The sequence below is a fragment of the Cricetulus griseus genome, chromosome 2 (assembly GCF_003668045.3).
Source record: "Cricetulus griseus strain 17A/GY chromosome 2, alternate assembly CriGri-PICRH-1.0, whole genome shotgun sequence".
NCBI lineage: Eukaryota > Metazoa > Chordata > Mammalia > Rodentia > Cricetidae > Cricetulus > Cricetulus griseus.
This window is the reverse complement of record NC_048595.1, coordinates 150,367,761-150,395,633: the sequence shown is the minus strand read 5'-3', so window position 1 is coordinate 150,395,633 and position 27,873 is coordinate 150,367,761. Positions and strand designations below refer to the sequence as shown.

At 40.4% G+C, this 27,873-nt stretch overlaps 1 protein-coding gene across 4 annotated transcripts in view; it reads left to right on the top strand.

Moving 5' to 3' along the window:
* The window catches only part of Sgk3 (serum/glucocorticoid regulated kinase family member 3), a 116,506-nt gene that overhangs the window by 26,592 nt on the left and 62,041 nt on the right, over positions 1–27,873 (top strand). Inside the window, exons 2-3 of one of the 4 annotated variants that reach the window (XM_035440021.1) lie at positions 8,854–8,961; positions 9,713–9,840. The exons of 2 other annotated variants lie outside the window; for them this stretch is intronic. The gene's annotated coding sequence lies outside the window, so the exon portion shown is untranslated. The remainder of the gene's footprint in view (positions 1–8,853; positions 8,962–9,712; positions 9,841–27,873) is intronic. One more of the 4 variants, XM_027398867.2, reaches the window with a different exon arrangement.

The following is a 27,873-nucleotide window of genomic DNA, read 5'->3' as shown; positions in this document are numbered from 1 at the left end:
TCATGCATCAAACCCTCTCCCTCTGAGCTATACCTCCAGTCTCTGAAGTTCTTTGATTGTAATAACACAACACACAAAACATAATAAACCCCCAAAGACACTTGTTAATAAATACTACATTTTACCCTTGCAAACTGAGCATTTGTGGTGTAGTCATCTGTTCACCCCTTAAAATGCATGCTAAAAAAAAGGAAAAAAATTTTCCATTCTATCCTGCGTTCCAGTGGAGACTAATCTTCTTAAAGCTCTATATTAATTGCATGCCTATGTTTCTTAACTGACAATAGCTCTTTATTTGTTCAAGCTGAAAGTCTTCACTGTACCTCACCTTTTTATAATTTTATGATCAGCCCTTCTACAGAGTCCATCTGCACTGTTAGGTCAGTTTACATCATAGAGACTATAGATTGGTTCTCTGTTAGAACAGACTCTGACTGTTCAAATATAGGTTATTAGGGTCAGGAAGCAGATTTTAACATTGTATTTTTGTGCAATGAGCATAAGCTTTATATCTAGGAAGTATTTATTGAGTGCCCACCATGTACAGCACTTTATCAGTGAATGGGGGCTTCAACCATAATGAAAATCAGCCTGTATTATGATAAAGTGTGAGGGGAACCTTGGTGGATCCATGGCAGGTGAGGTTGACTGAGGTAGGGACCAAACAAGTCAACTTGACAGAGCTTAATGAGAAGTTGTATCAGACAGGGAAAGTGGCTGGGGGGGGGGGTGTTAAAGAGACACAGAGACAGAGAACAGAAGAGAAGAGGGAGACAGGAAAAGTCCTGTCTGCCCCAGGGAACAGCAGGAAAGAGAAAGGGAAGGGGAGCATAAGTGCCTGGGGTCTTTTTTTAAAAAGGGTCCTTTGCATCTGCATACAGACTAGTAATCATGAAACCTGGGCTGACCAGAGTACTGCCTGAGTGCATTCTGCCAGGTGACTGGGACAGGCCAGCCTGAATAATGCCTGAATCCTTACTGCCTGGCCTCTGCTGTCTTCATAGTTTTCATCTAATTGTGTAGGGTGTGTGTGTGTGTATGTGTGTGTGTGCCTGTGTGTGTGTGTGTGTATGTATGAGCATGTATGTATGTTTGTGCATGCCAGTGTGCAGTTCAGTTGTGTGTGTATGTTTGTGCATGTGTGAGCGTGTGTGTGTGTGTGTGTGTGTGTGTGTGTGTGTGTGTGTGTGTGTGTGCATGCTTGCATGCATGCATGTTCAAATGTGTGTGAGCACTCTCGTGTGAGGAGGCCTGTTGACATCGGGTATTTTCTTTGATCAAGCTCCATCTTCTATATTGAGACAGGGTCTCTTGCTGAATCTAGGGCTCAGCAGCTGAGCCCAGAGTTCACTGTTTCACACAGCTGGTTGTGTAGCAAGTGACTTGCCCATTGAGCCATTGCCCTAGCTTGGTTTTGATCTAATTTTGAGGGCAGATAAATTAGGCTTAAAATGCTGGAAAGTGCCTAAGGAGCCCATAGCAAGAGTATGTACCTAGAACTGTGGCACCAGGGTAGCTTCTCAAGTTTTTTGACATTTAGTTTGCTATCATTTGTCAGGAAGTACAATATAGGTTGAAGGACCAGTGTGTCCAAAAGTCTAATGTGAAGGAAGCCTGGGCCCCTCAGAAAAGTGAAGGAAGTCTCAGTCTCTCTCTCTTTCTCCCTCCCTCCCCCTCCCCCTCTCTCTTTCTCTCACTCTCTCAAAATGTATTTTTAATTATAAACATGTGCTGGTGGAGCCCAGAGGTGTTGGCTCCATTGGATCTGGGGTTATAGGCAGTTGTGAGCTTCGCCAGGTGGGTGTTGGGAACCAGACTTGAGTCCTTGTCAAGAGCAGTCCAAGCTTGTGGCTGTGAAACCCTCTGTCCAGGCTGGATGCCAGGTACAAGGAAGTATCTTGGTTACCTTAGTTTGATAGTGAAGAGTATGTCTTCTCTGAGGGACACACTTGCTTTGACATTACCCAAATCAACTCATCCTTTACCTCCGCACAATGTTTAGGTGACAAAAATTCAACAGAAGAAAATGAACTTGAGTTGGTTTGCCAATTATTCAGCTTTATTTCTAGCTTCATGATATGTTTTACACTTAAAACTTAAATTTATGTAATTTCCATGCACATAAAATTCACGAATAAGTGATCATGAGATGAGTGCTGAGTTTGCTGGCAGCCTGCACCTCACACTCCCTGGGCCTTACCGCTCGCTGATAGAGCAGCCTCTTGAGTGCGTTTGTCTCCATTTCCTTCCCCTGTCGTCTCTGCTCTTTATTGCAGTATGAACTTGGGCCTCCTGTTCTACCTTTAGTATACCTTTTGTCTCTCTGGTTTTGAACCTTTACCCATCCACCCTTTACCTGTGTCACCCTTCTCCCCACTCACTGCCTGTCAAATATGATTGTTTATTGAAAGCTCCATTCAAATGCTTTCTCTGATGTCTATAGTTTCCTTACTGTACATTTAACTCTTCCTGTTCTCTACCTTAGTATATTTTCTTTTTGATAAAATATGACAGTCTTTTGCAGTGTTTTTAAAAATACAGATCACAATTCATTACTGAGTCATGAGATCAATTTAGGAGTTTGGACCGGTATTAAAAAGGCCTGAATTAGATAGACCAAAGTAGAAAAATGTCAAAGTTTGGTATATATATGCTCTCATTTCATGGTATTTCATCCTTGGGCTGTGTCACCCTGTAAAATGTTTGCTTGTGTTACTGTGGGGCTCAACAAAACAATTGAGAAAGACTTGGGACTAGCTGTGGACCAGTGTGGCCCACCTCTTCGGCTTACATGTTTAGGGACAGAGACTCATCACTGAGCCTGTCCACTTCATGTCATATCTATTCATCCTAAGTGTTCATTTTCTTTGAACTTGTATCTCTTTCGAAATACAGTTGTAATGTGCCATGCCGTCCCCCACACGCCTAGGAACTTGAAGTCTTTCAGTTCTATTTCTAGGAAAGCTTTCTCTGAGAATACCCATCTTCCAGGTCCTGTGTGTGTGCTGTCCTCCTGTTGTCATCTAGAAAATTCTCAGCTTCCCACCGCTGCTCCCTTCGCTCATCCTGTTATCCTGGGTTGGGCACATAGTCTGATGGCTTCCTCAGAACGTGTGCATGGGAAGTAAATGGTTTTGTATGTTCATACTGGGCATAAAGTCCAGGCTTCACTCATACTGGGCAAATACTCTACTCCTGAGGCTTACTGCTGTTCCACTGTTTTCTACTTCCCACTGTTGCCACTGAGAGATCATACCATTTTTATTTCTCAACTTTTGCATGTGACAGTTGCTTCCTCTGTGGAAACTTAAGATCCCTCTGTACTTTCTATTCTGAATTTTTACGCTGAAAATTTTCTATCTTATGATGAAGAACATTTCTTTGCCATTATGCTGGAATTCATGTTGCTCTCATCTTGGAAGTTTTGACAATTTTATGCTTACCATTTGATTAATTTACAAGAGAAATCTCTTTCTTTCCATAGTTCATGATAGAAGTTGTAATTTTTTTCTCTGCTGTGTCTTCTTTCCCTGTTGTCCATCTCTGGGTATTTTTGTTGTTTCCTGGAAGACTTCCTCACCTTTACCTTCCATATTTTCTGTTTTTTTTTTCTTAATTTCATTATTAATTCCTAAGAGTTGTTATTCTCTGTACTTCTTTATTATTTCATTTGTAAAATTCTCTTGTTCTTTTTCATGAATGTATCTTTTATTTCTATTAAGAACACTTCATCAGTTTCTTGCTGGGATCATGCTAATAATCCTCTTTGTATGATTCCAATTTTAACACATGTGCTACTGAAGCAAGCCCAGCTTTTTTAGTTTTTAAGAACGAAACTTTTGAGGACTGGGGAGATAACGCAATAGTCAAGTGCTTGCTACTGATGGGGACCTGAGTTCAGATCCCTAGCTCCCAAGTAAGGAGGGCCACCATAGGATACCCTATAATCCTAGCACTGGGGAATCAGAATCAAGCAAACCCTGGGGCTTGCTGGCCAGCAGCTTAGCCTACTCCTTGAGCCCCAGGTCCCAAGGTAGAACAGGTCTTAAAAAACAAGGTGATGGCTCCTGAGAAACAATACCAGAGGCGCGCACACCCACACACACCCACGTACTTGCCCACACAAAACAACTTTTAGTGTTTTCTAGTATTGTTTCTTATTCATATTTTAGGCTCATGGTCATCAGGGGGTGAGGCAGAGGGATTAGCAAAGGTTGAGCCAGCTAGGGAAACTGAAACTGTAGTTGTTTGAGTCAACAAAATTGAGAGGCCTTGTGATAACTGGAAGTTGATTCAATGTAGAGGCTTATTGAAGCAAAAAGATCCCAAAAAATCCATGATGATAGAGCTGTAACGAGACAAATGCCAGAAATCATTTAGGACTTGATTAGAGAAAAACTCATTCTTCCTTGTGTGGAACTGGATCTGCACACGTAAATGGATTGCTTTTCCTTGTAGCTAGCAAACTGAGAAATATAATTGAAGTTGCTTCAAGGTATACCTAACCTTTTAAAACACACACACACACACACACACACACACACACACACACACACACACACACACACAAAACTGTATTTTGTGAATAAAGCTTTTGAGATAAAAATAGATTGATTTTATTTTTTGTGTATGATATTTGTATGTATATGCACCACGGGCATTCCCGGTGCCCACAAGAGTCAGAAGAGGATGTGGGATCTACTGAAACTATAGGTATGAATGGTTGTAAGCCACTGTATGCTTACTGGGAATGGAACCCAAGTCCTCTGGAAGACTAGTAAGTGCTTTTAGTAGCGAGCCATTTGCAGCCCTGTATTGTATCCTGTTTTATTTATTGTAGCTTGTTTATTTCATTTGTTGTTAGTGGTTGGGTTCTTTGGGTTGGTTTTCCTTGGGTGCCCAGGTGGCATTCTTAAGAATGACAGTCTAAAAGAATGTGTTGAAAACTTAGTAGAGGCCTTGTGTTTCTGAATAGTAGCTTGTTTTAGCCAGTTTCATGCTATTGTAACAGAATAGTGGAGATTGGTTAATACAGTTCTGGAGTCTCAGCGTCTAAGAATAAGGCTCTAGCCACTTTACTGTCTGCCGAGTGTCTGGTCTATGCTTCCAAGACAGTGCCTTGAATCCTGTATCCTCTGGAGAATAGGGACAGTTTTATAAACAGTTTAAGCTTTGTGTTTTGAGACAGTGTTTCCCTGTGTGGCCCTGGCTGTCCTGGAATGTGCCCTGTAGACCAGGCTGGCCTCAAACTCACTGAGATCTGCCTGCCTCTGCTGCCCAAGTGTTGAGATGAAAGGCATGTACCACCATGCCCAGCCTTTTGTTTGTTTGTTTGAGGCAGGCTCTTTCTACACAGCCCAGGCTGGCCTACAATTTGTGATCTTCCCGCCTCCATCTCCCAAGTCATAGAGTTTATAGGTGTGAACCACCAGCGTGGCAGCCCCTTCTTTCCTTCCTTCCTTCCTTCCTTCCTTCCTTCCTTCCTTCCTTCCTTCCTTCCTTCCTTCCTTCCTTCTTACCTTCCTTCCTTCCTTTTTTTTTTCCAGTTCTGGGGACTGGAGCCAGGGCTTCACGGTGGTGCTAAGCAAGAGGCCAGCGAGCTATAGCCCCAGCTCCAGAACTGTTGTTCACTGGCAGAAGAGTGGAAGGGGGTGAGCCACTCAAGATTTCACCTCTGCTCTGCGCCTTTCTCAGTCTTCCATCAACTGCCTGCTTCAAATAGCATAGCTTTGTGTCTTTGTATGTGCGATGTGACTTTTAAAAAAATATTATTGTTATTATTATTGCTGCTGTTAAGTTTATGGATGTTTTGTCTGCATATATGTCTGTTTACCACATGCATACCTGGTGCCTGCAGTGGCCAGAAATGGGCATAGGATCCTCTGAAACTGGAGTTACAGATGGTTGTGAGCTGCCATGGAGGTGCTGGGACTTGAACCTTGGTTCTGTGAAAGAGCACCCAGTGAGCTATTCTCCAGCCCATGACTTTTTGAGGAGTTCATATCTGGTTATCCCAGATACAAAGGGCAATGACAGACCAAAATGCTTCTGCCCATGTCCAGCTTGGCAAATCAGCCAGTTCATCAGTGTTCGTTATGGAAGCACAGACAAGCGACAGTCCAGCTTGCTGCTGACGGGGCTCTTCTCCCCAGCAGGCATTCGTGCTGCAGATGCCCAGGAGAGCAGAGAGGCCTCTTTAGCTTTCCTCTTCCTTCTACCTGAGAATGTTTTTAGGCCCAGTGTCAAGAATGTCCTTGAGCCGGGCAGTGGTGGCGCACGCCTTTAATCCCAGCACTTGGGAGGCAGAGGCAGGTAGATCTCTGTGAGTTCGAGACCAGCCTCTAGTTCGAGGAGCTAGTTCCAGGACAGCCTCCAAAGCCACAGGGAAACCCTGTCTCAAAAAAAAAAAAAAACAAAAACAAAAACAAACAAACAAAAAAAACCCCAAAAAACCAAGAACGTCCTTGAGTGTAATCATAGCTCTGACCCTGGAGGGTACAGCCACACAGCGTTGGTTTCCCATTTGGAGAGAAGCTTTGAAAGGACAGAAGAGAAGTCCCTCCTTAAACTTTCAGTGGGCAGGTTTCTGCATAGAGCGCTCAAACAAGCAAACAAAAAAAACAAAAACAAAACAACAACAAAAAAAAACAAGGGAAGTGGAGAATGCTGAAACCTAATTAACAGACATCCATGTGCTTCTGAAGGTGAAGTCTTTGTAGGGTATTCATTGGTGTGCCAACGGACACAGAAAGAGGCTCACATAGATGAAAGTTCCACAAAAGCCAAGTTTGTTTTTGTCCCTGTTGTTTGGATTTTGACAGGCCAGTGCTTGTGGGTCTCCCAGGGCTAAGTCACATACTGGGAGCTGTGAGATCAGGGGAGGGCTCTACTTGAAACACACTGAATGTGGCGTTGTGTGTATTTTGAGTTCTCATGGTATTAAGGTGTGATGCCTGGTTTAAAAATAGACTGTTTTCCTAACCCCTAATTTTTTTTCTTTATGAACATATGAGCAAAGTTTTCCATCTCAATAATTTCTATAAACTTCGTACAGAGGAATTACTTACAAGTAAAAGGCGATCTTTGTAAACAGCTTCAGTTTTCTTAGTGCACAGCAGAGTTTTAGAAACAAGAGCTGATAGGACAGTGTGTTACTGAAGAATATTGTGGTGTGCATCTTCATGTTCTTTCTCATGTCTGTTTACCATAAAGCTGAAACATTCCTTCATATTTTAAAACTTTAGCCACTTATAAACTTATTTTTTGTGTTTAGATTTTTTTTTGTTAAAAGTGAATATAAGATACATGCTGTGGCATAGACCTATAATCTTAATATTGGAGAGACTGAGGCAGAATGGGAAGTTCTAGGCCAGTCTAGGCTACATAGGAAGACTGTGTCTCGACAAAGCAAGTCAGCAGTGTGTGTTTTCAGCACACAGCACACAGGACACAACAGTATGTTCTCAGCACAGCACACAGTATACAGGACACAATAGTGTGTTTTCAGCACAACACACAGCACATGGGACACAGGACACAACAGTGTTTTCAGCACAGCACACAGGACACAGGACATAGGACACAACAATGTGTTTTCAACACAGCACACAGTACCCAGGACATAGGATACAACAGTGTGTTTCCAGCACAGCACACAGCAACAGATAGGATGCAAGTCTCTATGTTGGTCAAGTCTGAGCTCCATACCTGAACTGGGTTTACTTGCTAAGGACATGAGTTTGGACAAGTTACCTAAAGTTTCACTTTCTACATCAAAGTACATGAGGATGTCCTCAGAGAACCCGAGGAAGGTATGAATGACTTCCATGGTCCTTTGCACCAGTCTTGGCTCTTTATTATATGCAAAATAATCAAACACAGTGACTTTTTTATCTGATGTAGTATATTCTGCTGCATCAAAGCTGCCTGCAAAGTCAGGTCTAGTGGCTCACATCTGTAATCCCCAAACCTTGAAGAGTAATGCAGGAGGGTTGCTGTGAGTTCAAGGCCAGCTCGAGCTAAAAAGAGAGACTTTGTCTCAAAGAACAATTAAAGAAAACAAGCAAACAAAAAACTATCTGTAAAATAGTTACATGATCAAAAACATTATGAGTCTTAGAAAATTTAATTTAGAAATAATTTTGGTAAATTTGAGAAATGCTGCCCCTGAACTAATGCTTGCCTATGCTGAGGGATTTCTAAAGAATTGATTCTTGTCTGTTCTGAATGATCAGTCTACAGAAACAACAGTGAGTTACTGGAGGGAAATTCCAAATTTCTGAAGTAATTTGTCCGCTAAGGCACTCAGACTTTGGGTGTCACTGAGGGAATTTATAAATGTGCCAAGCTATGATGGATTCTTCCTGCTTATGGTAATGGATTGTCAATATTCCTGCTCATACTGGGCAGTGTGTTTTCCCTGCCATTATTGCAACCATGTCAGCATCCAGGGACTTGCTTCCTGCTCACTCTCTGGCAGGGGAGGGACCCACAGGACCAGCCCAGTGGCACTCTGACTTGCATTTACCTCCACCAACACTGATACTGAGATCAATAAGCTCTGACATGCAGAAGGAGCATGCTCATCAATTTTAATTTTGAAAATTGCCCATGTCCTGTTGTCATCAATTTGTCTGGATTGCTTTTACAAAGACAGTAGACTCATCAATTTGAAACATGTCATGTCAGTGTTGGCAATCAGGGACTTCTGATTCTCCACTAAATTATTTCTTGAGAAACTCTAGATATTCCAATTGTCATTACAGAAGAAGGTGGCAAAGAAGGTGTGGGAGGTGTAATACACAGGTTCATTTGCTATTATTCAGAAAGTAATTCTCTTGTATGCTTTTGCAGACCACCACTTTTGATAACCCTATGGCAAAATAGACAAAATTTGATTCATGATAGAAGAATTCTTACGAGTTTCTTGCATTTGGAACACCGATATTCTAAACCGCAGTGGTAAATATTAAGTAATTCTATTGCTACATGGGTCCTTTTTATTTTTTAAAGTATTTGTGTTTGTGTGTGTGTGTGTGGGGGTACCCAAGGAGAAAGAAGAGGATGCTGTATCTGTTTTGGTTTTTTTGAGACAGGGTTTCTCTGTATTGCTTTGGAGCCTGTCCTGGAACTTGCTCTGTAGACCAGGCTGGCTTTGAACTCACAGAGATCCACCTGCCTCTGCCTCCCAATTGCTGGAATTAAAGGTATGTACCACCAATGCCCTGCCAAGGATGTTGTATCTTGGAAACAGAATAACAGGCTGTCACCAAACAACCTGCTTTGGGTGTTGGGAACTCCTGTGCTCTTAAAACTGGAGCCATCTCTCCTGCTTCTTCTATTGATACATGTTTTATTCAACTAAAAATTCCCACTTGTACTTTTTAAGAGAAAAGACTTAACTTAGATTTGTATTGTTTAAAATGGTTTTGGGGGAGTTGTTTTGTTTTTAGACAAGATCTTATTATGTGACCCTGATTGTCCTGGAACTCACTTTGTAGGCCAAGCTGGCCTTGAACTCACAGAGATTCACCTGCCTCTGCCTCTGCCTCCTGCATGTTGGGGTTAAAAGGGTATACTACCAGGCCCAGTTGTTTAAAGTGTTTTCAAGCGCTGTTTTTGCAAATTTGTTTAATTTTAAAATTTTACATATAAATCCTAGTTCCTCCTCCTCCTCCTCCTCATCCTGCTCCCTCTACCTTCTCCCCATCAGCGCTCCTCAGAGAGGGTGTGGTTTTCCATGGAGAGTCAACACAGTCTGTCCCATCACCATCAAGAGGCCTGACCCATGCCCTTCCCCAGTTTGTGTACTAGGGGTAGATCCTGGACTTACTGCCTCAGGTCAGTTGTTTCTGTGGGTTTCCCCATTATGGTCTTGACCCTTCAAGTTCACTTTGTAAAAACTCTTATAAAACAAAACCACAATGAACATTCACAGTAAATATATACAGTACAAAGAATAATAAAACACTCATCCACCCACAGTCTGAGATACAGAACATGGCCAATATGTTAGAATCCCCATGTACCTTTGACCAAAAAGGTTTTCAACTTAAGCAACTAGCCTAGCAGTTTCACTGTTATGTTTATCAAGGGATAAGTATCAGAAGTCAGTAGCTTTTACTAGTCAGAAACCAATAATGCAACTGTACATAAAGAAAAGTATAGCAAGGTTAGTAGTGCACAAGTCACACACACACACACACACACACACACACACACACACACACACACACACACACTGTTAGCCTTTCAAGTTTATTACACTAGTGTGTATAATGGTTGTGCACTCTGGATTTCCTCCTTTTTCTCCTACATAATTTATTTTCGCCCCTATCTGGGCCACACATCTATTTGTTTCCCTGTTAACAATGCAGTAAGAGATGAGATTCAGTCTGACCCTGAAAGAGCTAGCGTTCAGTGCAAGGCGGTCTACGGTCTGCGTACATAAGCGGTTCTCGGATAGCCTCCTTTGTTATGCACTGTTCATGTTTAGTCTTAGGAAATGAGAGAATGGAGGAAACACTCTGCTTTTGGTGTGTTAAAAACACCCTTCTTCTACTTTAAAATACAAAGTAAATTTAAGTAGTTTATTTACACGTTGAGTTTAGAGGTTGTTTCTGTACATATATTCTCAGAGTTTAAAAGAAAAAGAAAATTTCTTGTTTGGATTTCATTTTTTTTTAAATAAGAGGTGTTTTTCTTATTGTCTTAAATGTTTTTTGTTCATTTGGTTTGGTTTTTGAGACATGGTTCACTATGTAACTCCGCCTGGCCTGGAACTCTCAGTGTAGACTAGGCTGTCCTTAAACACTCAGAGATGCACCTGCCTCTGCTTCCAGAGTGCTGATATTAAAAGTGTGTACCACCATATCTGGCTCTTAAAAAATTTATAATGAGTTATCTTTCCTTAAACTTTTATTCAGAAAATATTTAGTATCATACTTAGATTTATGCCAAATAAATATATATATATATATAATATATATATATATATATATATATATCACAAGTAATCTCTGATAATCAACTATCAATTATGGTGAGGTTCTATGAGTACCAAGTATCCGATAGATTTGGCCACAAGGAGAGCACTATGCCATATACCAGCAGGGTAGACATTGATGTCACTGTGAAAGAGTGAATGATGGAGATGGAAGAGAATTCGGCTGGGATGGACTCTCCACTGAATAAGTCTTTCTGAGCATACAGTATAGTGACAACCCACCTAAGACTGCAGGAAATTTTCAGGACTTGAGTCTTTGGATGTTAGAAATTATTCAGTGAACAAGCCGGGGTAATTAGACACATATGTATCAGACACTTCACTAGGCTCTGAAGATGGAACGGAAATAGATGTGCAAAGGTTATTAGGTGACAGTGTGTGTCCTATTTGCTTTCTGTTGCTGTAGCAAACCACTCAGCCAAAAGAAAGCAACTTGGGAGGAAAGGGCTTATTTTATTTTACACTTCTGGGTCACTATCCATCATTGAGGGAATTCAGAACAAGAAGCCAGGGCAGGAATCTGGAGGCAGGAGCGATGGAGGAATGATGTTCACTGCCTTGCTCTCTGGTACATGCTCAGCTAGTTTTCTTACAGAGCCCAGGCCCATCTGTGTGGGGAAGGTGCTGCTCGCAGTGGTCTGGCTCCTCCCACATCTGTGGTCAGTCTCTCATAGACATGAATGACCACAGCTCAGTCTGATTGAAGCAATTCTTTCACTTACCTTCCCTCTTCCCCAGGGGGAATCTATATTGTGTTAAGCTGAAGTAGGGTAGAAGTGACTTAGGGGCCACTGGGAACCTCTGTGTGGAAGGTGGTCAGAGAGAAGACATTGGGAGAAAGTGAAACTAGAAATCAAAATGTAGGCATGGGGGTGGGGAGAGCAGCTCAGGCAGAAAAATGGGGGGGGGGGGTCAGGGTGTGTGGTTTTTGGAGAAACATGGTGGCCCTTTTCAGAAAGCAGAGAGGAAGTAGCTAAGGGGGCCTGCTAAGAGCCAGGTGTCTACACCACAGCTGTGTGGGGATGTGGCCTCTGTGAAATTGGGATGTTACTGGGGGAGGTAGTGGAGGAAGGCCTGTGGGGAGTTGGAGAAGAGTGAGGAAATCACAGTTTTTGAGGTGATCAGATGAGATCTAATTAGGTGAAAAAGATCTGAAAACCATGAGGCAGTAATCATACAGATGGCATCACTGGATGCATCCGCTGGCTTAGCTGCTGATTATATTATGGGTACCGAATTTAATTATCACAACCATCACAAATGTAGGTATAATTATTCTACAGTATTCCCATAAACCCGAAGCATGAGTCAGTTAGGATACATAGTTCCTAAGAGATGCAAGCCAGGATTCCATAGATCCTGCAATTCTCCAGGCTCCTCTCTTTCCCTTTGTGTTTAATACATTTCTATGTGACCTTTTGTTGTACACTATTATGATGTGTGATGTTTTACTTTTTTGCTTTTTGGGAGGCCCACCACCCAGCTCCCAAATAAATCACACATGGAGACTTATTCTTAACTATGAATGCCTGGCCTTTTTTTTTTTTTTTTTTTTTTTTAAACCTAAATTAGCCCATCTATCTTTTGCCTCTGGGCTTTTCCTTTTCTATTCTTGTATACCTTTCTTTCCTTCTTACTCCTTGGTCTTGCTGTGGAGCTGAGTGGCTGCCCCTGCTCACCTTGTTCTCTTGCTCCTCCTCTTCCTCATTTCTCCTTCTATTTATCCTCTCTGCCTCCAGCCCCGCCTATCCTTGCTCCCACCTCGATATTGGCCATTTATTAGACTATCAGGTACTTTAGACAGGCAAAGAATCACAGCTTCACAGAGTTAAACTAATGCAGCATAAAGTCACGCATCTTCACATCATTAGACAAATGGTCCACAGCATAAACAAAAGTAACACACCTTAAAATAACAGACTACCACACCTGAATTCAAATCAAAGCCTCGTCTGGCCGCCATATGAGTGCATTTAACACACATATAAATAAATATAATAAGCATAGGAAATTATTTTCTAGAAACCAAAAATACTTGAGTTAAAAACATGCTCAGTGTGTACTCCAAGGATTTGATACCCTCCTTCAGAGACACTTGCTCATCCATGTTCATTGCTGCTCTATTCATAATGGCCAGAAATTGGAAACAGCCAAGACAGGCATGTGCCCACTGATGAACGGATAATGAAGATGTGGTAACACAGGGGAACATTATTTAGCTGTTAAGAAAAATGAGTTATGAAATTTGCAGGTAAATGGATGGAACTGGAAACAATTATCCTGAGTAGAGTTACCGAGACCCACAAAGACAAAAACATTGCATGTTTTCTCTTTTGTGTGGATGTTTAGACTTCAGATATGTGTGCTTCAATTAGAATACCCACAGAGCTAGGTAGCTAGATGTGGGGGGGCGGGGGACGGACGGGACGGGGGAGGGGGGAGGAATGGGACTCTTCCAAGGAAGCAGAAGTAGAATAATGTTATGGAGAGACAAAGGGGAAACAATAGGAGGGTTAAATAGGCAGGGAGGACAGGGTAAGGGACAGAATATGCAGAGCAACAACTAACACCAAAAGCCATTTGAAAAGACTTTTTTTGTCTTATTGATCTTTTGCTTCTTTATTGTGATTTCCATCTTTGTGGGTCTTGTGTGTGTGTGTTGTTAATGTGTTTTGTTTGTTTTAAACAGAGAAAATGAAAAGAACATAAAATTGAGTAGTTAGGGAGAAGCTGGGAGGAATCGAGGGAGGGAAAAGCATGATCAAAATATATTGCCTGAAAAAAATCCTTTTTTATCAAAATATGTTGAGAGTTAAGAAATCTACAAAAAGGAAAAAATGGCCTCATTGCTTGTTAATATAAACTAAATTTTATGGAAAAATAACTGTTACAAAGCTAAAAGAAATTAGTGGTTAGTTTTAACATTTACAAATCCCTTTAATATCTGCTTATTAGCTACTACTGAATCCTTCTTGATATTGTATTTACAGTACTTCAGTGTGTTGTTTGGACTGGGGAGCATAAAAAATGATCATGCCTCAGAAGATGTAGAATTGGAAAAGCTATTTTAAAGGCCTTTAATAAAATTGTAGCTATTTTCCCAAGGCTTGGTAAGTGGTAGACTTTTGTTGTTGTTATTGTTGTTTTAATTTGGTTTTTTCCAAGATTTGTTTTTAAGTGTTAAGTGTGGGTGCTGGAGGAGGCCAGAGAGAGAGTTAGATGCCCTGGACATGCAGTTACAGCTGGGAACCAAACTTGGGGCCTTTAGGAAAGCAGCAAGTCCCCTTAACCATTGAGCCATCTCTTCAGCCCCATTATTCAAATTTTTTTGAGACAGAGTTTTGTTATGTGAGTCCAACTTACTATGTAGCCAAGCTAGTTTTGACTTCCTGCCTCTGTTCCGAAATGCTAGGATTACAGATGCCTACCTAATAAATAGTATTTTCTTAAAATTAGGAGCTACAGCCAGGCAGCTGTAGTGGCTCACACCTTTAATCCTAGCACTCGGGAGGCAGAGGCAGGTGGATCTCTGAGTTTGAAGCCAGGCTGGTCCACAGAGTGAGTTCTAGGACAGCTATGACTACACAGAAAAAATCCTGTTTAAAAAGAAAAAAGCAAGCAAACAAAAAGGAAACAATATAAATCATTAATCTATGTAAATATTCTCTTACTCAGTCACATTAAGGTTACTGGCCATGGTGTTAATTTTGTAGTAGTACCATTAACAAATCAAGCCAACCTGGGTGACTTAAAACAACTGACATTTCCTCTCACACTGACTTTACTATATTGTTTGTTATTGTTCTATTGCTTCGAAGAGACAGACACCCTGGCCAAGGCAGCTTAGAAATGAACGCTCTACTGGGAGCTTTCTTACAGCTTTGGAGTTAGTCCATGAGTATCCTGGCGGGTTGTGTGGCAGCAGGCAGGAAGACCGGCATGTTGCTGGAGCTTACATCCTGATCCATTGGCAGGAGATAGAAAGAGTGAGACAGGGCCTATCCTGGGCTTTTGAAACCTCAAAGCCCATCCCCAGTGACACACCACCTCCAACACCACTACACCTCCTAACCCTTCCCAAACAGTTCCACTACCTGGGAACCAAACATTCAAACATGAGACTAGGAGGCCATTCTCATTCAATCCACCAACACCTGTGCACACATCTGTTCAATCTTGAGGTCACTTGTAGTGTTCAAAGGTTAACATTGAGATACCTCAGTTGCTTCCTCTCCCCTCCCTGTTTTTTTTTTGAGAAAGGGTCTCTCACTGAATCTGGAGCTCATGGCTACAGCTAGGTTGCCAGCTAGCCAGCTTCTGGGTTCCTCCCATGTCTTCCCCAGCTCTGGTGTTACAGTGACCTTGTCTGTGGATTCTGAGGATGTGGACTCATGCTCGCACAGTAACCACTTTATTCACGGATCCACCCGCCTTGTCCCTATTCTCTTACAGTTCTGCAGGCCAAGGAAGCCTGAACTCAACAACTGAGGGATGGCCTATTCCACTTTTTCCAGTGTCTAGTGTTGGCCTTTCCTCTGTGTTTCTCTGCCATCTCCTTTTCTACTCCTTGTAAGGACACTTGTCATTTAGGTAATCTGGGGTGTTCTCATTTTCAGATCCCTTTGAGGCCACCATACAACCTATTAAGTCACTTGTATTTTGAGTGGATACTGATGCCTGTGTGGTCTTATAATTCCATGCATTAGTCATCTGGAAAGTATTAGTTCATTGATTTATGCAGATCTTTCCAATGTTGATATATTTCATTGAAAAATACTTTTAAAACCACTGATTTTAATATCACTGAGTGTATCAATACATTTCTCTTGGTGGGGTGTGGGGGAGCAGATAGGATCATGGTGGCAAGAAACAGATTTTCCAAAACACTAAGTTTTGCTGGAAAGCTTGAGCAATATCTGCCATTGCCAACAAACACATTATTTCCCTTGATGTGACAGTCTTCATTTGTTCATTTTCAAGAAAATATTTGCTAAATACTAGTTGGCAAATGCCATTGTCTGCCAGTCATCTTTTCAAGTAAATCTGGGGTTTTATGCTGAAGTAGTTAGTTCAGCTTGCCCACAGTCACGTGAGGGCTTTTCCTGCAGTCAGTAGACCTCAGTATGGAGTAGAAGTATGTTATGTGCATGCCCTGTTTTGTCACACAGAATATTAAGATCAAGGTTAAAAATTAATAATTTACATTGCTCTACTTGCAACATTCTTTTTCTCTTTCTTTCTTTCTGTCTGTGTCTGTGTTTTAAGATAGTGGTGCTAAGGATTGAAATCAGGGCCTCATATGCGTCAGGCAAGCACTTAGCCTCTGAGCTTTAGGCCTAATACCTACCTTTTAAAAAAGATTATTTCATTTTTAATGGTGTGTGTGTGTGTGTGTGTGTGTGTGTGTGTGTGTGTGTCCATGTGTCGAGTGCTCGTGCCAGCTTGAACTTGCTTACGTGCTTGTGACTATGTACACATGAGTTCATGTGTTTCTGGAGGCCACAGGAGGGTATCAGACCCTCTAGAGCTGGAGTTGAAGGTCATGGTGAGCCACCTGATCTGACGATCTGAGTGCTGGGAACTGAACTTGGACAGTATGTGCTCTGAACTGCTGAGCCGTCTATTTAGTTCCAAAACCCACCCTTTTTACACCAAGTATGTAGCCAGGAGGAGTGCAGTGACTCTTGGTGGGAAACCAGAAGTTCTTATGACTGTTGTTTTACCATCAGTGGAAATGTAACACAGTAAAAAGGGCAAACAATGTCTTAGAATTACTAAAAGATAGCTTGACTTTACAGACTACCTGAAGAGGTCTTAGGGTCTTCCAGAAGTTTGTGACAATATTTTGAAGATTGCTTAGTATTATATTGTTCAGTTCAGAGCTAAATCATATGTTGTTTATTTACTTTTTAACAATTATGTGTATTTTTATGTCACTAATAGGGCTGCTGTCTTAGAAATAAAATAAGTACATGGCTCAGATCTGGTGGCTAATGATGGCAGTCCCAGTGCTAGGGAGGCCGAGGCAGGAGGACTTCTGAGAGACCGAGGACCGTTCCAACTACAGAGTGAGACCCTGGCTATGGTTTTGTTTTAAGGAAAAGTAAATAAGATATATGCATATTTCTAAAAATTAAGAAAGAAAAGCTTGATACAGGTGTGCTTAAAATGAAAAGTAGTTGTCTGCTATCTTACAGGAAATCTCAAACATTGGAAAAGTAGTCTGAAGTATATAATTAACTCTGTAAACCTACTGCAATTTTAACAGTGATCTAAATATAGCTGCTTCTGCTAATTGTCCTCCCCACTCCCTGCTCCCTACACACGTCATTTGGAAACTAATCCAGACATTAGTTATTTTTCACCCATGTTTAAGCATTATCTTTACATTCTACACTCTTAAAGAAACAGTGCCACATTAGAAAATCATTTATTCTTGCCGGGCGTTGGTGGCGCACGCCTTTAGTCCCAGCACTCGGGAGGCAGAGGCAGGTGGATCTCTGTGAGTTCGAGACCAGCCTGGTCTACAAGAGCTAGTTCCAGGACAGCCTCCAAAGCCACAGAGAAACCCTGTCTCGAAAAACCAAAAAAAAAAAAAAAAAAAAAAAAAAAAAAAGAAGGAAAGAAAGAAAATCATTTATTCTTAATGTCACTGGATGGATATCTAGTCATGTTCAGATTTCTCCCAACTGACTCATATTTTATGAGCTTTTGTAGTCTGATCAATAGCCGAATAAAACCACATAATACAAGCAATAGCTCTTTTTAAGTCTTTTACACAATTCACTACCTTTCTTTTCTCTTTACAATTTGCATAATGAAGAAATGAGGTCATTTGACCTGAATTTTCCACCGAATGTTTCTGTTCATATCCCTGTGTCATTTTCCTTTGCTTGTGACCCTGTTTCCTATAAAATGGAAGATAAATCTAGAGTCGTAATGAGATTTAGGTTCAAAATTTTGGGAAAGAGTATTTATAATTGATGTTTTATCCAATTAGGAAGCAAAGGTGTTCAGTCAGCTGTCCTTTTATGATGTTCGTAGCCATTGGTGATCACTATGTACGCATAATAATTAGTACATTAATTTAATGGAAAGGGTTTTATTTTTGTCCTTTTTGGGTACCTGTGATTGGGCCCAGGGGCTTACTGATGCCAAGCAATGCTTTACCATTGAATTCTATCCAGCCTGTCCCTCTCTTCTTTATTCACTAGCTGCAATTCTTTTAAGAACACAAACCCTCCTGTTGACATTTTCTTCATGTGGCTGTCTGCCTTGGGCTGCACTTTTTTTTTGTTGTTGTTTTGTTTTTTGTTTTTTGGAAACAGGGTTTCTCTATGTAGCTTTGGAGCCTATCCTGACACTCACTCTGTAGACCAGGCTGGCCTCAAACTCATAGAGATCCACCTGCCTCTGCCTCCCGAGTGCTGGGATTAAAGGCGAGCACCACCACCACCTGGCGGGGCTGCACTTCTTATTGTAAGGCAGAATGGAAGCTTGATTCTGCTTTTTTAAACCAATTTTCAAAATAACTATTTAGTTCCCTAATACCATCTAAAATTAATTTCTTAGTTGTTTTCTAAGTTTCTTAGCATCTTTATAAACTTCTGAATTTATTCATTTGTTTGTCAGAGGCAGAGTCTTATGTAGCCTCAGAGCTGTCCTTCGAACTACTAACCTTCCTGTTTTCAACCCCAAGTGCTGGGGTTGCAGAAAGGCTTCTAGTGCCAGCTAAAATGCCTGGTTGTAGGACATCAAGGTAGTTATGTACTTTTTTTTTCTTTTGTGTTTGCTGATTTTTTTTTTTTTTTTGAGACAGGGTTTCTCTACATAGCAATGGCTGTCCTAGAACTCACACTTTAGACCAGGCTGGCCTTGAACTCACAGAGATCTGTCTGTCTCTGCCTCCCAAGTGCTGGGATTAAAGGTGTGCTCCACCACTGCTCATAATATTTTCTTAGCCTATAGGACAAACAAGTTCTCTGTATGATAATAACGCTATCACCACACCACTAATGTGGTTACTTAAATAGAACTTAATAAATGTGCATCTTATTTTTTGGAAGTCTTACTATCGTAACACTGGCTGCAACTCACTGTGTAGACCAGGCTGGCCTTCATCTCATGACAGTCCTCCTGCCTCTGCCTCCTGAGTTTTGCAGATTATAGTCATATATCTATTTTTAATTCATGCACAGCCTATTTTTAAGCCATTTAAACGAATCCTTTAATTAAGTCTGTCATAACAAAGTCCCGCGAGGAGAATTCTGAGTACTAGTGAGAAAACTCCAAGAAAACAAAGCAAGAGTCTCATGACCACATTGGGTGGTTGTGTCTGTAGTATGTCTCTTTTAATAAAGTCTGAATATACAACATTTTAAAAAGGAAGATGAGTAACAGTTAACCATGAATTAAAAACTACTGGCCATATCATGTAAATCATTTTAGACAAATTTAAGCCCAAGGGTCTACCCTAAATTCCAGTATCATATAAAATTACTCAGTACATTGTGAATACAGCACATTTCTGTATATAAGATTAATAGAAAAATAACTGATTTCCTAGGGCTAGATTCCTAGGGCACAGATTCAGTTGGACGTCAAATTTAAAGATTTGTGTTTCCTCCCAAGAGCAATATCTAATTGTTTATCAAATTTTATTTCCTCTGGACCACTGCTAAATGGATCTGGAATATAATTATAGTATCTCAGTAATTCTATTTATAGAATTCAGTCTCTTCACTGTAATAGTAAAATCTATGTATATCAGCATACATTTAAAGCAGTGTACATATATTATTTTTATAGAAATTATTGAAATAGTAGAAAGTAACATCAAGAAAATTATATTTTCAGAATTCTTTCATTACAAAATTTTCTGCATCTTTTTATTGAGCTGCTATTACAACCAGCTTAAAACTATGGACTGTGGGAATGATAAGATGAATCACATATGGCTGTTGATGACACTTGTCTAAGAGAGGGTAAACAATCACAGATCACTAAGGTGGAAGGCAAGAGATGCAGTTAAAATGTTGATAGGAATGAGGAAACCTCCTGAAGGTGACTGTATTTAAATTATAGCTTGATGGCTGAGCAAGGCTTTCATTTGCAGACAACTGAGAATTATTTTGTATATGAAGGAAAGCTGTGTTTTGTTTGGAGCCTGCTGTCCATGCAAGGAGTAACATCATGTTGAAAATACAGAAGAGGAGACTGACATGAGAGATTCCTTTTTCAGCCCTCAGTGGGATGTTGTTAAAGTATTTCTTTGTTTCTTTCCTTCTTCTTCTTTTTTTTTTTTTTTTTTTTTTTAAGATTTATTTATTTATCATGTATATAGTGCAGGCCAGAAGAGGGCACCAGATCCCATTACAGATGGTTGTGAGCCACCATGTGGTTGCTGGGAATTGAACTCAGGACCTCTGGAAGAACAGTCAGTGCTCTTAACCCCTGAGCCCTCTCTCCAGCCCTCTTTCCTTCTTTTGTGATGGAGTCTTATGATGTTGTCTATGCTATAACTCCTGGGGTCATGTAATTCTCTTGCCTTTCAATTTCCCATACAGCTTGTATACTATAGATACACAACTCTGCCCTCAGCTAATGTGTGTGATTTAAAAAAGAAACCCAATTTTTAGATTTGTTTTATTTCATGTGTATTGAATCTGTACATTACTTTTGGTAGGAATGCCATTTTTACTATGTTGACCCTACCTATCCAAGAACATGGGAGATCTTTCCATTTTCTGATATCTTCAATTTCTTTCTTCAAACACTTGAAGTTCTTGACATACAGGCCTTTCATTTGTTTGGTTAGAGTTGCCCCGATATATTTTATGTTATTTGTGGCTATTGTAAAGGATGATGTTTCTCTGATTTCCTTCTAAGCCTGTTTGTCATCTGTATATAGGAGGGCTACTGATTTATTTGAGTTAATCCTGTGTCCTGCTACATTACTGAAGGTGCTTATCAGTTGTAGGAGTTCTCTGATAGAATTTTTTGGGGTCACTTATGTATACTATCATATCATCAGCAAACAGTGAGTTTGAGTTCTTTTCCAATTTGTATTCCTTTGATCTCTTTTTGTTGTCTTATTGCTCTAGCTAGAACTTCAAGTATTATGTTGAATAGACATGGAAAGAGTGGACAGCCTTGTCTTGCTCTAGATTTTAGTGGAATTGCTTTGTGTTTCTCTCCATTTAGTTTGATTTTGGCTGTTGGTTTGCTGTATATTGCCTTTATTATGTTTAGGTATGTTCCTTGAATCCCTATTCTCTCCAAGGCTTTTATCATGAAGGGGTGTTGAATTTTGTCAAAGGCTTTTTCAGCATCTAGTGAGATGATCATGTGGTTTTTTTTTCTTTCAGCTTGTTTATATGGTGGATTACATTGATGGATTTTCGTACGTTGAACCATCCCTGCATTTCTGGGATAAATCCTGCTTGGTCATGGTGGATGATTTTTCTGATGCGTTCTTGAATTCGGTTTGCCAGTATTTTTGCATCTATGTTCATGGGGATATTAGTCTGTAATTCTCTTTCTTAGTTGTGTCTTTGTGTGGTTTGGTATCAGGGTAACTGTAGCCTCATAAAAAGAGTTTGGCAATGACCCTTCTGTTTTTATGGTGTGGAATAATTTGAGGGGTATTGGTATTAGATCTTATTTGAATATCTGGTAGAATTCTACACTGAATCCATGTGGGCCTGGCTTTTGTTTTTTTTTTTGTTTTTGTTTTTGTTTTTTTGTTTTTTTTTTTTTTTTGGTTGGGAGACTATTGATAACTGTTTCTATTTCCTTAGGGGTTATAGAAATATTTAAGTTGTTTATCTGTTCTTGATTTAATTTTGGTATGTGGTGCTTATCTAGAAAATTTTCTGTTTCCTTAAAGTTTTCCAATTTTGTGGAGTACAGGTTCTTGAAGTATGACCTGATGAGTCTCTGGATTTCCTCAATATCTGTTGTTATGTCCCCCTTTTCGTTTCTGATTTTATTAATTTGGATATTCTCTTTCTGTCTTTTGGTTAGTTTGGATAAAGGTTTGTCTATTTTGTTGAATTTCTCAAAGAAGCAACTCTTTGTCTCATTGATTCTTTGCATCGTTTTCTTTGTTTCTATTTTATTGATTTCAGCCCTCAATTTGACTATTTCTTGCTGTCTACTCCTTCTGGGTGAGTTTGCTTCTTTTTGTTCTAGTGCTTTCAGTTGTTCTGTTAATTCACTAGTTTGTGTCTTTTTCCAGCTTCTTTATGTAGGCATTTAGTGCTATGAACTTTGCTCTCAGCGCTGCTTTCATTGTGTCCCGTATGTTTGGGTATGTTGTGTGGTTATTTTCATTAAATTTTAGGAAGTCTTTTATTTCTTTCTTTATTTCTTCCTTGACCCAGTGGTGATTCACTTGATCATTGTTCAATTTCCATGTGTTTGTGGGCTTTCTGAAATTAATGTTGCTATTGAATTCTAACTTTAAGCTGTGGTGATGTAATAGGGTACAGGGGTTTATTCTAATTTTTTTGTATCTGTTGATGTTTGCTTTGTTCCCAAGTATGTGGTCGATTTTTGAGGAAGTTCCATAGGGTGCTGAAAAGAAAGTATATTCTTTTTTGGTTTTTCGAGAGATAGGGTTTCTTTCTATGGGTTTGGAGGCTGTCCTGGAACTAGCTCTTGTAGACCAGGCTGGTCTTGAACTCACAGAGATCCGCCTGCCTCTGCCTCCTGAGTGCTGGGACTAAAGGCATGTGCCACCATCACCCGGCCGAAAGTATATTCTTTTGTGTTTGGGTGGAATGTTCAGTAGATGTCTGTTAAGTCCATTTGAATCATAACCTCTGTTAATTCCCTTATTTCTCTGTTAAGCTTCTGTCTGGCAGATCTGACCAGTGGTGAGAGGGGGTGCTGAAGTCTCCCACTATTAGTGTGTGGGGCTTGATTTGTGATTTAAGCTTTTTTTCTTTCAAGACAGGGTTTCTCTGTGGCTTTGGAGGCTGTCCTGGAACTAGCTCTTGTAGACCAGGCTCGTCTCGAACTCACAGAGATCCGCCTGCCTCTGCCTCCCGAGTGCTGGGATTAAAGGCATGCGCCACCAACGCCCAGCGTGATTTAAGCTTTAATGTTTCTTTTACAAATGCAGAAGCCCCCTGTGTTTGGGACATAGATGTTCAGAATTGAGATTTCCTCTTGATAGATTTTTTCCTATGATGAATGTGAAATGCCCTTCTTTATCTTTTGGATTGATTTTAATCTTTTTTTGATTGATTTTAGTTTAAAGTCTGTTTTGTTAGATATTTAGGATAGCTACAACTTTTTTCTTAAGTCCATTTGTTTGGAAATTTTTTTCCCAACCTTTTACTCTGAGGTAATGTCTGTCTGTGAGTTTGAGTGTGTTTCTTGTATGCAGCAGAAGGATGGATTCTGTTTTCGTATCCAGTCTGTTAGCCTGTGTCTTTTTATAGGCGAATTGAGACCATTTATGTTAATAGATATTAGTGACCAGTGATTGCTAGTTCCTGTTATTTTTGTTTTTGTTATTGGTGATGTCATTGTGTGTTCAATTCCCTTCTTTGGGATTTGCTGCCATAAGATCATCTACTTCCTTGGAGCTGGGCGGTGGTGTGCTCACCTTTAGTCCCAGCATTCGAAAGGCAGAGGCAGGCAGATCTATGTGAGTTCATGGCCAGCCTGGTCTATAAGAGATAGTTCCAGGACAGCTTCAAAAGCCACAGAGAAACCCTGTCTTGAAAAACAAAAACAAAAACAAAAAGATCATCTACTTCCTGTGTTCTTGTGGACGTCGGTGATTTCCTTGGGTTGGCATTTTCCTTCTAGTACTTTCTATAGGACTGGGTTTGTGGATAGGTATTGTTTAAATTTGGTTTTATCATGGAATATCTTGTATTCTCCATCTATGGTTATTGAAAGCTTTGCTGGGCAAAGTAGTCTGGGTGGGCATCGATGGTCCCTTAGTGTCTACATAACCTCTGACCAGGACCTTCTGGCTTTTGTTGTTTCCATTGAGAAGTCAGGTGCCTTTATATGTTACTCAGCCTTTCTCCTTACAGCTCTTAATATTCTTTGTTTATTCTGTATGTTTACTTTTTTAATTATTATGTCTATCTAGAGGAGACTTTTTTTTTTTTTTTTTTTTTTTTTGGTCAAGTCGATTTGGTGTTCTGTAAGCCTCTTGTATTTTCATAGGCATATCCTTCTTTAGGTTGGGAAAGTTTTCTTCTGTGATTTTGTTGAATATATTTTTTGTGCCTTTGAGTTGGACTTCTTCTATCCCTATTATTCTTAGGTTCTGTATTTTCATGGTGTTCCAGATTTCCTGCATGTTTTGTTTGTTAAGGATTTGTTGGATTTAAAATTTTCTTTGATGAATCTGTTCCCTCCAAATTATCTTCAATGCCTGAAATTCTTTCTTCCATCTTCTATATTCTCTTGTTTGTGCATGCATTTGTGGTTACTGATCATTTACCCAGACATTTCCAGAATTCCCTCTGTTTGTGTTTTCTCTGTTGCCTCTATTTCAGATTTCATTCATATCTTGAATTGTTTCCTTCACTTTGTTTGATTGCTTTTTCTTGGTTTTCTTTAAGGGGTTTGTTGATATCATCCAATTTTTTTGTTTGTCTTTCCCTCCATTTTTTAAGAGAAATTTTCATTTCCTCTTTCATCTCCATAAAGTTATTTTTTATGTTGTTTTCTTCTACTTCGTCTGTGTTGGGCTTTCAGGTCTTGCTGTTGTAGCACCACTGGTTTCTAGTGGTGCCTTATTGCTGTTTATATTGTTGAGTGTGTTCTTACCTTGTTGTCTATGCATCTCTTCCTCTAATCAGTATAGGTGGAGTTTGTGCTTCAGGGGATCTCTCTTTCTCAAATTGGTATAGTTGGGGGCTGTGGCTCCATTGACCACTCTTTCAGGCACAAGTAGAGCAGAGCCTCTGGTGAACACTCTTCCTGGTGGAAGTGGGCCCAATACTCAGGTGGTCACTCCTTGATGTACAGGTGGGGCTACAGTTCCGATGGATGCTCCTCCCACTGGAGGTGTAGGTGGGGCTGAGGGTCCAGTGGTCAATGTAGTAGTGGGGTATCTCCAACTGAGAAATGGATGCTGGCTGGGACACAGGTGCTCTTTCCCAGAGGAACTTTTTGTGATAGTTTCTGGAAGCTACTGCTGGAAACCATTGCTGTCGTTTTACCTGGTGATCACTCCTCGCTTCTGGGCCTGAGGCTGGGGCCTCTCTCTGACACTGCTCTGAGGTCTAGGGCTCATGGCTCCCTTGACACTCACTGCTCTGGGCCTGAAGCTGCTTCCTGCCTGGGATTCGGGCTTCTCACTGATGCTGCCCTAGGCCTACCTCTGATAGTGCTGCTACAGGTCTGAAACTCAGGCCTTCCTCTGTCTGATGCTGCTTCTGGGCTCTGGTGCTGCTTGAAAGAAATTTTTTTATACAAATTCTCTCATTTTCACTGCCTTTCTAGGGGTTAGGTTTACATACATGTTTCATCCTCATGCAATTCACTTGAGTCACTGCACATTACTTCATCAGGACACTCACAGTGGCTCATGTCCATCATTCAGGACACTCATGGTGGCTTATGTACATTTCTGCCCTTTCAGCCTTTGTGCCACTAAGATCAGACATTTTGTTTAGTTATCTGCTATAAAGTCCACAGTAGATTATTGTTATTTTAAGACAGTTGTTGCCTTTATGGGAATTAAATTTTTTAATATCACATACACTTATCTCTGTTGCTATTGTTTCTGGTGGTTTTCATTCCTGTAAAGATATGTGCTTCCAAAAGTTTGGGCTCCTTTTCTTTGTGTGAAGGGATTTCTTGAACTTTCTGTATGAGTCTGTTAGCTAAGAATTCTTCCAGCTTTTGTGTATCTGTATTCATTGAGTTTGGCTTTCATCAAATGTGGGTAGGTGTCAGCCACTGTTGCTTCAAATGTCAGCTTTGACCCCCTTCCCTATTTCATCTTTTGCAGGGCATCTAACTATAGGTATCCAGGCTGCTTATTAATGTTACCCACACTCTTTAATTCTATTTTCTTACATTTTAATTCCTTTTCTCCATGTGGTTCATTTTAGGAAGTGTCTCCTGTCCAAGTACGGGCTAATCCAAGTCACTACTATTTTGTACTGTTTCAGTTCTAAAAGTTAGATTCTGAAATTTATTCCTTCCTTATTTCTGCTGAAAATTTTTATCTCTATTACCTTTATAAACTCGTTTAATATCTTATTCCGTTAATTTGAACATTTGTACAGTGTGGCTCTGTTTGAGTGGCTGGCTTCTCTCATCATCATGGTTTATACTCTGTGTTTCTTACAAGTCTTATAATACTGGATTCCAGATACTTAATATTGACTATTGGATGTCAGATATTGTAAATTTTGTTTTATTGTGTGCTCGTTATTTGTATTTTTGTATAATTGTGCTTGAATTTTAATGGGATATGGAGTTAACAATGGAAAGCAGCTTGTTCCTTCAGACCATACTGCTATGATTTGCTTATTAAAAATGAGAACCAAACAACATTTGGATCAGGGCTAACTCCTCCCTGGAATTAAGGCAAGATTGTTCTGAGTACTCTGCCCCACTGAGCTGTCAGGTTTCTAGTTGGACTGATTAGAAGAGCCACTATTCCTGGCTCTCTGAGTGACCAGTATGTCTGAGGTGCTCTGAGTTGCTGTGTTTAGTCCAGCCCTCACATCTCCTCACACACTTTTATCATCTGTACTGTGAAGGGCTCCAGGACCTCTGGGGATTCTCTGTCCAGTTAACTGGATCTTATGCTTTGTCGTGTGAACTCTGCACATTCTTCCCAATTTATGTTTCTAGTTCCTCAACTCAAGGCATGTACTTGAATGTCCCTACTGGCCTGTGAGGTCTCAGAGCACAGTAAATTGGAATAAGCCCTGCTTGTTTTTCTTCCCTGAAGGATTGTGTGCCTTCATTGCCTGATATTAGCATCTTGGAAGCTACTAGTTTATATATATTATCTGCTCTTTTTCTTGTTGGCTCATGCAGGAGGGGTAACCTGGTCCTTGTTAACCTATATTAGCTTGATTCAGAAGCTCCCAAAGCTCCACTCTTAATGGTCACCTTGCATTTTGGTAAGAGGAAAAGTTCTAAGAGTTTGTGTGTGATACCTCTGTATACTCATGCTCTAAACTGAAGGTGACTTGTAACTCAAATTAATAAAAGACCCAGAGACTGATATTGTTTTTTTAAGGCAGTTGTTGCCTTTATGGGAATTAAATTTTTTAATATGACATACACTTATCTCTGTTGCTATTGTTTCTGATGATTTTCATTCCTGTATAGATATGTGCTTCCAAAAATTTGGAATGAAGATCAGGGATGCAAAACAGCTGGCCACTAGCTTCTTACCTCTACTTCAGGCTGAATGAGCTAATCCTGTCTCCAGGAGCTCTCACCAAGCCTCAGACTATAACCTCTCCTCAGCATGGGTGGAGAATGAATGCCTCTCCAGACTACTTGCTCGTGTCTTTCATACCCCTCTAGTGCCAAGATTAAAGGTGTGAGCTATAATTCTTTCTAAGACTGATTCAATCTTGTGTAGATCTGGGTGGCCTTGGAGTCACACAAATCTGTCTACCTCTTAATCCAGAGTCATAGGATTAAAGGTGTGCATCACCACCTCCTAGCTTCTCGCTGCTGGGATTAAAGTTGCGTGTCCCCCACTGCCTGATCTCTATAGCTTGAAGCTGACTTTGCTTTTCTGAATCCTCAGTCAAGCTTTAATATATCATAAATAATATATAACCACAGTGACTGCTGTCAGATTACCTGTTTAATACTTCTTAAACCTCCAGAACATTGTAACAGTTTGTTGTTAGTAG